Source organism: Eumetopias jubatus, unplaced genomic scaffold (genome assembly GCF_037043125.1).
Source record: "Eumetopias jubatus isolate StellerSeaLion01/CBP00866 unplaced genomic scaffold, mEumJub1_p1.0 scaffold_15, whole genome shotgun sequence".
NCBI lineage: Eukaryota > Metazoa > Chordata > Mammalia > Carnivora > Otariidae > Eumetopias > Eumetopias jubatus.
In genome coordinates, this window is record NW_028274821.1 from 75,702,212 (window position 1) to 75,713,498 (window position 11,287).

Genomic DNA, 11,287 nt, shown 5'->3' on the forward strand with positions numbered 1-11,287 from the left:
CCTTTCGCTTTTATTTTTATTTATTTTTATGGAGGTATAAATGACGAGTAGCACTATATTAGTTTCAGGTGATTTGATAGCTGTATACACTGGAAAATGATCACCACAATAAGTCTAGTTACCATCTGTCACCATAAGTAGTTACAAAAATGTGTTTTTTGGTGATGAGAGCTTTTAAGATTTACTCTCTTAGCAACTTTCAAATATGCAAAACGGTGTTATTAACTACAATAACCCTGCCGTACATGGCGTTGCATGACTTATGTATTTTATCACAGGACGGTTATACCTTTGGACCCCCCACCCACCCATTTCGCAAACCCCTCACGCCCCTCACCTCTGGCAATCACCAGTCTGTTCTTTATGAGCTAATTTAGTTTGTTTGTTTTGTTTGTTAGTTTCCACATATAAGAGAAATGAAAGGACCCTTGTAGTCCTTTCAGTTACACGAAGGGAGAGATCTCAGTGAGATGCTACCCGCTCTGTAAGGCCTATAAACAGTTGCTGATCTCCCTTTTCAACAAAAAGAAAGCAGCCTATAGGCTCAGAGTCTTTGGCAGATGCCAACATCAGCCCAGAATTTAAGCACCTTATTTTGTTTCTATTGTCTTTATTTTTGTGTGGAAATTTTCCACGGATGTAATAGGATTATACATTTGTTGTAGTGTAAAAGAATAAGACGGTTTAAAGCAAAAGATTAAGGAAATGATGGTAGAGATAAGAAGTGGAGTCAGGATGCTGTGTGACTACGTGGAGTTTAGGAGATACTGTTTCGTTGTGTGACAGCAGATCTGTGACCTATATAATAAACGTTATCGGACAAATTTATGGGTCCCTTCTACAGAGCATCGTTTTGAATGTGAACTCATCTCTTGTCCCTACTTTTTGAGCTGGAAATTTGGTTTATTCTTTCAAAGGATTTAGGCTTCTCAATTTCCAGGAATCCTAACCCCGGGGCCCCCTCCAAAGCCCCAAGGTGATTGTCACAAATAAAACCCTGTTGTAGCTCTTACACAATCGATACTTAAGAACCCTTTGGAAAAATCCTCTGTAAATTCACATTCTAAAAATAGGCTTGACTTTTGGATTGCTTCTAAATAAAGACATATTTTTCAATTACACTGGAGACAAAGAAAAAAATTTCCAGTATCATTTTGAGACTTGTGGGAAAATGAAGAGAAGAAAAGTTTCACTGTTCTCGGTGAAGGTTTTGGTATTGAAATTTTGTCACGCTGGCTTCTGAGTGTGGTGGGGGTGGGGAGGTAGGAAGGGTAAGGACTGTCACCAGTCATTTAATATATCACTTATTACTCAGATCTGACACCAAGTACAAAGGCTGGAGGGGGAAGACAAAGCTCGCATCACCGTACCTGCTGTGGGTCCAGGAGAACATCTCTGAAATTCTATGGTTTCTCTGAGTCATTCCTGAATCATCTCTTTATTACGGTGAAGCTTCACAGTGGCAGGATTTACTGTGGTGCAGAGACAGAGGGCTTCATTCTGGGCCTTCTGGGGCTGCCACTGAGAGGCCTGAGCTTCCGAAGAGGGGATGCGTGCCCCTGGCGAGTCTCTCTCACCTGAGGTGCTGCGCTGACAGAATTTCTCAGGAACGCCTGGTGGGCAATCCCTCTTGGTGCTGAACTACATTCGTCCTCCCTCCTCTTCTAGGGGAGCAGGTAGAGACGGATGGTGTACGGCCGTGTAGGGCTGCCTATAATGCAGAGACAGTGTGGGCTTCCCCCATTCCTTCCAAGGATGTTTTCCCCTTAACACCAAGTCATCTGGGAGGTCCACGGCCCCAAAGATTACTCACCCTTCGGTGCAGTCACACTTCTGCTCTTTCCACTCAGGGCAAATCACTTCCCTTCTCTGTGTCTCATGTGCTCATGTCTAAGATGGCGGCCCCAATTCCCGCCTTGCCCAGGGTGGGAAGACCCGCGTGTATGAAGTTGCTTGTTGCATGGCACTCTGTGCTGGGTTTTGGAAGGACATTGGTGCCCTCCCTGGTGTCACACAGGGCTGCCTCTGTGTGGACACCCACATCCCTGTGCTCACAAGCTCCATCATTTTACCTGACCCAGAGGGGATGGTAACTAGACCGAAGGATAAGTGGGCAAGCTTTTGGCATCTGAACAGCAATACCATTGATTATATCTCCTTATATTACACACAGATCCCAGCACAGTGCCATATAGACATGGAAGATGTTGCATAAATATAACTGGATTTGAGTAAGAATCTCTCTTTCTCGTTGCCTTGCTTGAAAGAAGTAAACAGAGGGGAGGTGAGAAAACATATAGGGGGGCAGGAGAGCCCTGTGCGATAAGGCAAACTCCAAGTTCTTGTAGAAAGCACATTTTTGAAAACAGTCAAGGAGATTCAAGGTTTCCAAGTCAGTGGATTTATCTACTGGTGTCTCCACATCCATTCTTCTAGGATTTTCTCGGTCCTTTGCTGGGCATGCAACATGCAGCACCTTTTCCATTTCGAACATCTGACCATCTAAAATGTGCTTCATCAGTGGTCTCAGTGAATACGTTAGAAGCTGCTCTTTGTGAAGGAAGGTTTGACACCACTGAGAGGTTCCTCCCTTTTCATGATGATTCTTCACTTAACCTTATAACTGATTTCCAATATGGCTTGTTAGCTCCCTGGGGATATGGAAGAGATGATTTCTTAAGACTATTCTGATGGAACCCTAAAAAGTGAAATGCAACATTCTCAGAAACCAACAACATAAGACCAATCCTCTGGTTTTGGTAGGTTGGTGGGGGGCTGGTACCCCACAGGAGAATGACTTCTCCCGCGGATGTCAGCATGACATGGGGTTAGAGCCCACCTCGGGACCGCCTTGCCAAGAATCATTTCATGGGGAGTTGGCATAATAGTAACATTTATGAGTCTTAACCATGTGCCAGGGATTGTACTCAGTGCTTTGTTCTGGAGCAACTACGGAGGATGAAATCTCAACTCAGCTGTGTGTTGGCTGTGTGACCTTGGACGTGTTATGTGGCTTCTCTGAGCTTCAGTGTCCGTGCCTATAAATGAGATCATAATACCTCTTTGAGTTTTTTAAGGATTCTTTGAGATGTTGAACTCAAAGTTCCGGGTCAACATTCCACACCTAATGTTGCCATTTTGTTTTTGTTATTCGGACATTTCATACAAAATTCAGGGCAGCCATGAATTTCATGGCAGACAGAATGTTCTGCTGGCCCTGGGTTTCAGTGTCATTCTGAATTTTTTTTTTCCTCCCAAGGAGATAGAGAAATAAATACTTGAGTCTGAAAGTAAGTGGATTTTGGAGTTGGAAATTAAATGCATCTGATTTATAAAAGTGCAATAACTTTGGCCACAAATCCAGTAACGATGATTTCCAGGTAGATAAAGACAAAGCCCATAGATCTAGGCATTTTTGGAAAGAAGCTGTTTTTATGTATATTAGATGGAAGACACTTTTACTCTATAAAATTTGAAAGCCTTGAGATATTGTCCCAGCCCACAAGGGAGTAGGTAGTTTAATCACAGAATTGTAAGGCTTTATAACACTTGTAGAAGGTCTTAATTGGACTCCGAGCAATGGTTTCTTCCCTCTATAAAGTACACATATAGGCTATATAATTTGATGGTGGTAAATTAAAATGTATTTTTCTCTCTTCTCTCTCTAAACAGGGCCACATAAACATTGCCTGGCTGGATTTTGCATATCTGACTGCCCCTTCTCAAATCTTTTTGAGTCACACAGCTTCCTTGTACTGGGTCTGGGGTAGGAGTTGAACAGCATAATCAAATCTTTGTTCTCTGACCATTACTAGGTGCCTGAGGGTTATGGCTCAGGCCAGCCAAGAGGTTTCTAGACCCCCAAGACTGCCACTTCTATATAACTTGAAAAGCGGCCATGAAAGAGCTCATGTAGCTCTCTCTCCATATGTCTGATGCAAGTTTGTGCTTGATGCTCGCCTTTTTGTTCCATAAATGCGTTCAGACTGAGGGGGAAATGTCACCTGAGTGTATAAATAGGTGTATCTCTGCCAGCATCTGATGGAAGGCCAATCCCTTCAGAATCTTTACTCTATGATCCTGGAAACGAAGGAGCCAGAGGGACTTAAGAGGCCATGCAGACCTGCTCTCTCCCTTGCCCCAAGATATAGGTTAGGATGCTGAGGCCCAACGAGGGAAAGCATTTTCCCAAAGTTAGAGGTTGAGCCCCTGGTTGAGCTGTCTTGTGGACCTAGGTCTTTTTGAACTAAAACCAGTTTGTACTTACAGCAGAAACTACTAACTGTTTCCCAATTTCCATCCTCTACTTCCCTCTTAATAACAGAAACTCCAATTTGTGATTAGGCATAGAGCTGTCTGGAAAAAAAGACTTCATTTCCAGTCTTCTTTGCAGTAGAGGTGGCCATGAGACAAAGTTCTGGCCAATGACATATAAGTGGTAGTGTCCTGTGTGACTTCTGGAAACATTCTTTTGTCCTTCCTCCATCCTGCTGGCTGGAATGCGGAGGTAATAGCTGGAGCTTGAGCAGCTGTCATGGATTATGAGGTGGAAGCCCTGCTGAGGATGGTGGAGCATCCAGGTAAGGATCTTGGGTGGCTTTGCAGAACATTATACACTCTCTGGAATGCTCACCTCTGGGCTTTTTATGTGGGAGAATAAAACCATGTGTGATTAACAGCTGTTTTTTCCTAAAAATGATTTGTCAATTGCACCTGGACCTTGTCTTTAATGAGATTCCACTACCTCATTCTGCCTTCAGATCAGTGTTCTTGTTGGTAAGGGGACAGAAGCTAGGTCTTGGGAGTTCTGCTAGGGGGTGGTGGGACAAGATCCTCCTAGATAGAAAGGTGCTCTGTGTGTCTTTTCTAGTAGCCTGGAATCCCAAGAGGAAGGGCCATGACTGATTTTCCTCTACTGTTCAGAAGTCAGCTTATGACGTAGAAGACACTGGTCAAATGTTGCTGGATCTTGTTTCAGTTATTTATTGCCACAGTAGTGCTGAGTAATAAATAACCACAAAACCTCAGTAGGTGACAATGCCAATGCCTGTGTATTACTCATGTCTGGGGTGGTCAACTAGTCAGCTCTGTTGAAACTGGCTGAGCTGGTCACACGTCTGGAGAGTTGGCTAGCTACTGGATGATCAAGGGTGGCCATGACTTTGTAGCCAGGGTGACTTGACTCTGCTTCATGTGTCTCTCATATCCCAGCAGGCTAGCCCACACTTGTGGAAGAGACCACAAATAATGAGTGGAAACATGCCGGTAATTTTTCTTGCCTCAGCTTGGGACATGTCTGCTAACATCCCATTGGCCAAAACAAGTCTCAGGGTAGGAGCCAAAGACAGAGTGGGACAGCGCTTCACTGTTACACGGCAAAGGTATGGGCATAGCATGGGATGAGAATTGGGGCCTTAATGGATCCGATCTACAACAGACAGACAACTGAAGGGAAAGAGGGATGGGTGGAAAGAGAGAGAGAAAAAAGGCAGACAGTGGGAAGAAGTTCTCTTCACTGTGTCCTTGATAAGGGCAAAGGAGTCACCAGAGGGCATTTTCCTAAGTCTCTAGTGCTCTCTGGGGTTAGCCGTGCTGGGGCCATCTTGGTTTGGGGACTGCCCATGGCACACCGGGACCAGAGCTTTGTCACAGCCCCAGGCTGTGGGGTGTTTATATTATGACTTGCTTCTGTGCTGGGGAATCTTTGCTTCTGCGTGAGTCATTATGAAAGCCTTCACAAGCTTTACCTAGTGGTTGGGAAGAGTCCTATTTTGGAGACAAGAAGCCTTTTCAGAGAGAGCTAATTCATAACATGAAGACAGTTGTGCTGTGGCCTGAGAACTGAACTAGGAAGCAAGGGACCTGGGTTTCAGTGCCGTCTGTGCCAAGTCAGAAAAAATAACACCACAAATAAGAGCTTCTCTTGGGCAATTTCCAAGTATTATAGTACTTGTCAGCAAGAGAGAAGGCTACAACAAACACATTTTCTCTCAGTCTTCATGTTTGAGCTCCTGATAATATTCTCTTGAAAAAAAAAAAGGATTTTATTTATTTATTTATTTATTTATTTATTTATTTGGCGGTGTGGAGGGAGGAACAGAGGGAGATTGACAAGCAGACTCCGCACCGAGCACAGAGCCTGACGTGGGGCTCGATCTCACAGCCCCAAGATCATGACCTGAGCTGAAATAGAGTTGGACACTCAACTGACTGAGCCACCCAGGCGCCCCCTGATAATATGTTCTTCAAGAAGATGAAAATTCCTCCAATGGTAATAAACTTGGTAATTTAGTTTTCTATTATATGTATTGAAGATCTTTTGTCATCAGTTGCTTTAAATACTTCCACAATAATGCTTAAGTATTTGTGTAAGTCATAAAATGATGCCTGGAGTAAAAATGAAAGTCATAAGATGATGGTTAGTGTGGAAATTAAAGCAGAACATCGTTAATGTGAAAATTAATGATTTTAAATTTCATAATAGTCGATGCAAGAGATTTAGCACTTAAGTGTGACCATGTTTTCCTCAAAGTCGGGGAAAAATTTAATTTGTTTCGATGATGTTAGGATGAATACACTTGGTCATTTTCCTTCTGTCATAGAAGTGATTCTGGCCGTTTTCCTGAATCTTCAACACAAGGTAAATGCTTTGTTTGCTTAGTTGGTTTAAATGCAAACAGAATTAGATCCAATTCCTTGCCATCTGCAGATCCTGCTGGTTTTTCAGGGTCAAGGTCAAGGGCACCAAAGCAGGACAATTTCTGAGGAGCTGAATTCTGAATGCCTGAGCTGGGCTTTTCTGATCCTTCCCCAACCCTCAAATTCCGGGGAATACTGAGGACCGGGAGAGGAAAGAGACTTGCCCAATCTCAGGGGACCACCTGGTACCCTGGATCCTCCTCTGCCCATTGCATCAGATCAGGTCCTTCCATCCTACACAGGTCATGTCCCTTTAAATGGTGACTTCCCGGTTCCTAGAAGCACTAATTCAAAACATATTTCTCTATCTGCTTTCCGAAGAGAGAAAACAAGGTCATATAATGTTGTCCCAGGGGAAAGTGGAACAAAAGCTATTTCATGTGCTCATTACCTGAGCACACTCAGCCTCGCCCCTGTAAGTTTTTTAAATAGATCCAGGGCCTGTCTCATTCTGTCTCAATCTTTTTAGCCCTTTTCTCCGTGGCTTGCACTGGAATATCGAAGAGAGGACTTTGTTGTCTTGGTGCATGGTTTGTGATTTCCTGTTACTAAGAATTCAAGATGGGAATGAGATTGAAGGTGTCAGCACCCAGCGCTGACAGCTGCGAGACGGAAGGGCTCCCGGGAATGCCTCAAATCTCCTTTGATCAGAGGGCAAATCGATCTTAGGAGGAGTGTGGCCCAGGGACTCTGGTCCTGTCCCTTTGATTCAAATGGGACAATGATGCCTGTGGGCAGAATGAGACCTTCTAATACAGGAGATGCACCTGCTGATTCCTCGAGTTGAATCCTTGCATCTGGAGTCTTACTTCTTCAGAGAGAAGCAATAGTCCCGGTCTCACTTGCTGACGCTGGCCGGGATTGGGCTTGCCTCTGGGATCATGATTTGCAATGATTTCTTTACCTATAGTTTGTGTTCTTCTAAACAGGATGAAAATGCCGACTCTAGAGTATTGGTTTGGGAGACATCCGGGGTGCTAGAGTTGGGAGTGAGTCTTTAGAGACCCTAACCTTGCATCGCTTTCTCATTCTCTACAGAGGATCACTTGTCCTTCTTTGCCCTCAGCCTCCCCACTGCTAGGACGGCCATCCATGCAGCCATCACCCCAGGGGACCAGATACAGGCTGAACGGGAAAGGCCCTGGCTCTCGTACCGGCTTTAAGCAGAGCAGCAAGCTGGAAGCAGCTCAAATTCTTACCAACTTCTTAAGTGTTGATGGGCTTGGATGCGTACTTTACCTTTTCTACTCAGAGGTAGTGTCAAGTCACAGGGCAAAAAGAATATGTAGTCCTAATAGTAATTACAAGGCGGGGAGAATTGGGAGTAGCCATCCACTCCGCTGCAGAGAAATATGTTAAATTCGCATAGTGGGAGGCACTTCCCCTCCCAGGGTAGCTATGGATTCAAGCTATGAACTTTGATTTTTCCAAGAGCGATTGGAATTCTTCTAAAGATGGCAGCCCTCAGGAGTTGAAGGTCAACATTTGTCTTACTGTCAGTCTCAGGGAGTAGACTGAGCTCCAGATTGGACTGTTTTCTGCCATTTTCATGGTCTGCCTACAGTAATGCCACTCAACACAGGAGAAAAGGGAGTGAAAATAGAATCTGGACAGGGACAGGAAATCGAGAGTGACCAGTCTACTTCTAATACTGATGGCAGACACGGCCCAGCGAATGTCCCCTTCTCTGCTGAGCTCATGTGCACCCGTGGTCTTCTCAACAGGGAGCTCCAGGCAGCCGTTGCCAACCCATCCACCTCAGAGGAAATCTATTTGCCATCCTTGTGCTAAGAACCAAATGTCTCTGGTTCCACAGATAGAGTTTCTGTGGTTGGAGATCTCCAAGGAGAGAGGCAAGGTGGTAGAATACAAGAGCTTTGAGCTCGGATGGACACAGGTTCCAATCCCAGCCCCTCTGGTTACCTGCTGGGTATCCTCAGGCAGGTTGTTTTCCCTTCTCTGGCCTCAGTTCCCCATCGCTACAGCTGACATCTACGATGGAAGACGTGGGTTCTAATCCTGGCTTAGCTGCGTGTCCCCAGTTCTTCATCTGGCTTAAGAGGGTCAGATTTTTCTCAAATCGGACAAGAAACTGGTCTGTAAACTCAGAAGTGTCAGAAGAAATGACAGGGCCTTCCTCCGAGGTCTGAATTTTGATCAGTCCTGATCAGGATTCTGCCCTTACTGGGGTTTCTGGTTGACCCCGCAGAAGTCAGCGGGCTGGAGCCCGAAGCTTTAGGGGTCCCTTCCTGTCTGACTTTGATGCTTTTTGCCCACTTTTCCTCCCAGAGAAGGGGAAAGGCTCCGTTGCCCATTGGTGTGAGTGTGCGTGTTGGAAAAAAACAAAACAAAACCCCACCACTTTCTAGCCTGGGGCCTCTTCAGAGGGAAATCAGGGATGCCCCGAAATTGAGACTGTGGCAGAGAACTGAGCCCGAGTTGCTCACAACATGGTTCTGTGACGGATGCTCAGTCATATCAGGACCCAGAAGACGCACAGAGCCCTGCCCTGCGGGCTGTTTGAAGGTCACGCCGACTTTAGCCTGCTGGGAAACAAACTCAGTGTCTCTGTTTGCGGGTTCCCTGTGCTGGGGGGAATATTCCCCGGGGCTCTGGGTCCCTGTTCCCACTGCTGCCTAGCCGTCTCTACCACCCACTGTCTGACCCCCGCCCCTGAGCCCCTCCTGGTGGGAGCCACTGTTAGACTTACTCTTTGGTGTGCTTTCTTCTTTTTGTGTGTTTTCCTCAAAACTGATTTTAATGGGCCAGCTTGGCACAGGAAATACCGTGGTAGCTCGAGGCCGTTCCGGGTTTATTGAATCTGGGCCAGAAAGGAGCGTGTGACTCATCCTGGGCAAGAGGCTGCGGTCTTTCTGTTTTGTTGCAACCCCTCAGGGGAGTGAAAGCAGAATGACCCCTGTCGCTGCCCTGGGGTCACAGGGCCACTCAGGAGGGGGAAGGGAAATGACTCCAGTGAGGCACCTGCTAGGAGGCATTTTATGTAAATCATGCCTTTTGAACCTCACATTGTCCAGCACAGGGAGGGAGGAATTATTGCAAGCATGATTCAGGGATGGAAAGAACACAGGGAAGAGGTGGGGGCAGGCTCCCGTGGTCACCCTCCTGAGGCCAGGGGGCATGAGTAGCCTCTTGGAATCTCCTTTTGCAGTCCCTCTGCCTTAAAAAGTGTTATGTAGTAGAGGATAAGGTGTCATTCCTGCTCTGCTCTGTCTTTGGGAAAAACCCTTTCCTCTCTGGGCCTCAGTTTCTGCTTCTATAAGATAAAGTCCTTAGTATTTGGTCTCTTTGAGCTGGAGAATCCTGTATTGCACACCCTTAGTGCTTACATCCTGTCTCCCAGCTCCAGAACCCAGCCTGAGCTTCCTGGAATGTTGGCATCCATTGTGAGGGCCGATCCCACCGACATCGCTGAGAGGTACCGCCTAGATGCTGAAGGACAGATGGTGCCAGACTCTGACCTGGCCCGAAAACCTGACTGAGCGTCTTCAGTGGAAAACGGGGTGTCTCTGAAGCCTCTGTGCCTTTCGCTGCCTTTGAACTCTTTCACAGCTGTCTAAGCTGTAGGTAACGGGAGCAATGCAAAAGGTTCTTGTCCAGGGATAGACAAATGATATTTTCCCCTCCGTGGAAGTACAACTGGTTTACCACACCCCTTGTGGAATAAGCCAGTTGTGTGTCTTTTTGTGATTTCACTGCAGCATTTCTTCTTGTTTGCGTATATGTGACTCTGTAAACCGGTACTGGCATCCCACTAGTTCCCTCACTAATTAATGAGCTAAACAAAATCTTTGATACATGTTGATTTTATATTTCTATGAGAGTCATGATTATGTCTCTTTAAAAGGGAGATTGTCCTTAAACAATAGGGACAGAACTACAACACGGATCTCTTTGGCATTGTTGGTAGGTAATGGCCGAAGGTGGGGATGTATTAAGCCTTTCTCTATACTTCCCGCTGAGAGGCTATTTTCTTCGTCCAAACTGTTTTCCACAAATACTCTGCCCCCTTGGATTTCTCTCTTTTGTTCCCTGGGAGGGGATCCATTCTTCCTAGCTCCCCATTTCGAAGCTACCCTGGAAAACTTGCTAATCTTCTACCTACTCTGTATTTGGAGCCCCCTCCTTGTGACTGGGGGGCTGTAAATCCCTCCCATGGGGCAGTGATAAGGACTCAGTTAGGTTGCACCTGTCTGCAGGTACTGATCTGCGGTCATTCCAGGGACCTCCTGACGTGGTCACTCAAGGGGTTGGGTGCCTTGTGCCTTCGCCGTACTTGTTTATGAGAATTGGACTCCTTCAGCTCCAGGCCACCCCATGTTCCCTCTCTGGCCCTTAGTAAGGCTAGTAGAACTCTCTCCAACTTAAAGATGGAATCTGAAGAGCCAACCAGACCAGGATGTTAGGTGCTCCTGTGTCTCAGACCAGGTGCTGGGACATTATGAGGCCTCCAGTCCTTCCAGGAACATCCTTCTATGGGACTCACTAGCACACTTTGCTGTGTATGAAATGTATTTCTAACCCTTCTTAGTTGGGCCCTATGCCTTATTGCCTTGAGGTAGGCAGGAAG

General features: G+C 46.0%; 1 long non-coding RNA gene across 1 annotated transcript; it reads left to right on the plus strand.

Moving 5' to 3' along the window:
• Positions 1–1,320: 1,320 nt before the first annotated feature.
• LOC148162448 (uncharacterized) lies at positions 1,321–10,672 on the plus strand. The gene is made up of 4 exons (XR_015766867.1): positions 1,321–4,580; positions 5,212–5,381; positions 6,091–6,271; positions 10,061–10,672. It is a non-coding gene; the product is annotated as an uncharacterized LOC148162448 (long non-coding RNA).
• Positions 10,673–11,287: the final 615 nt, after the last annotated feature.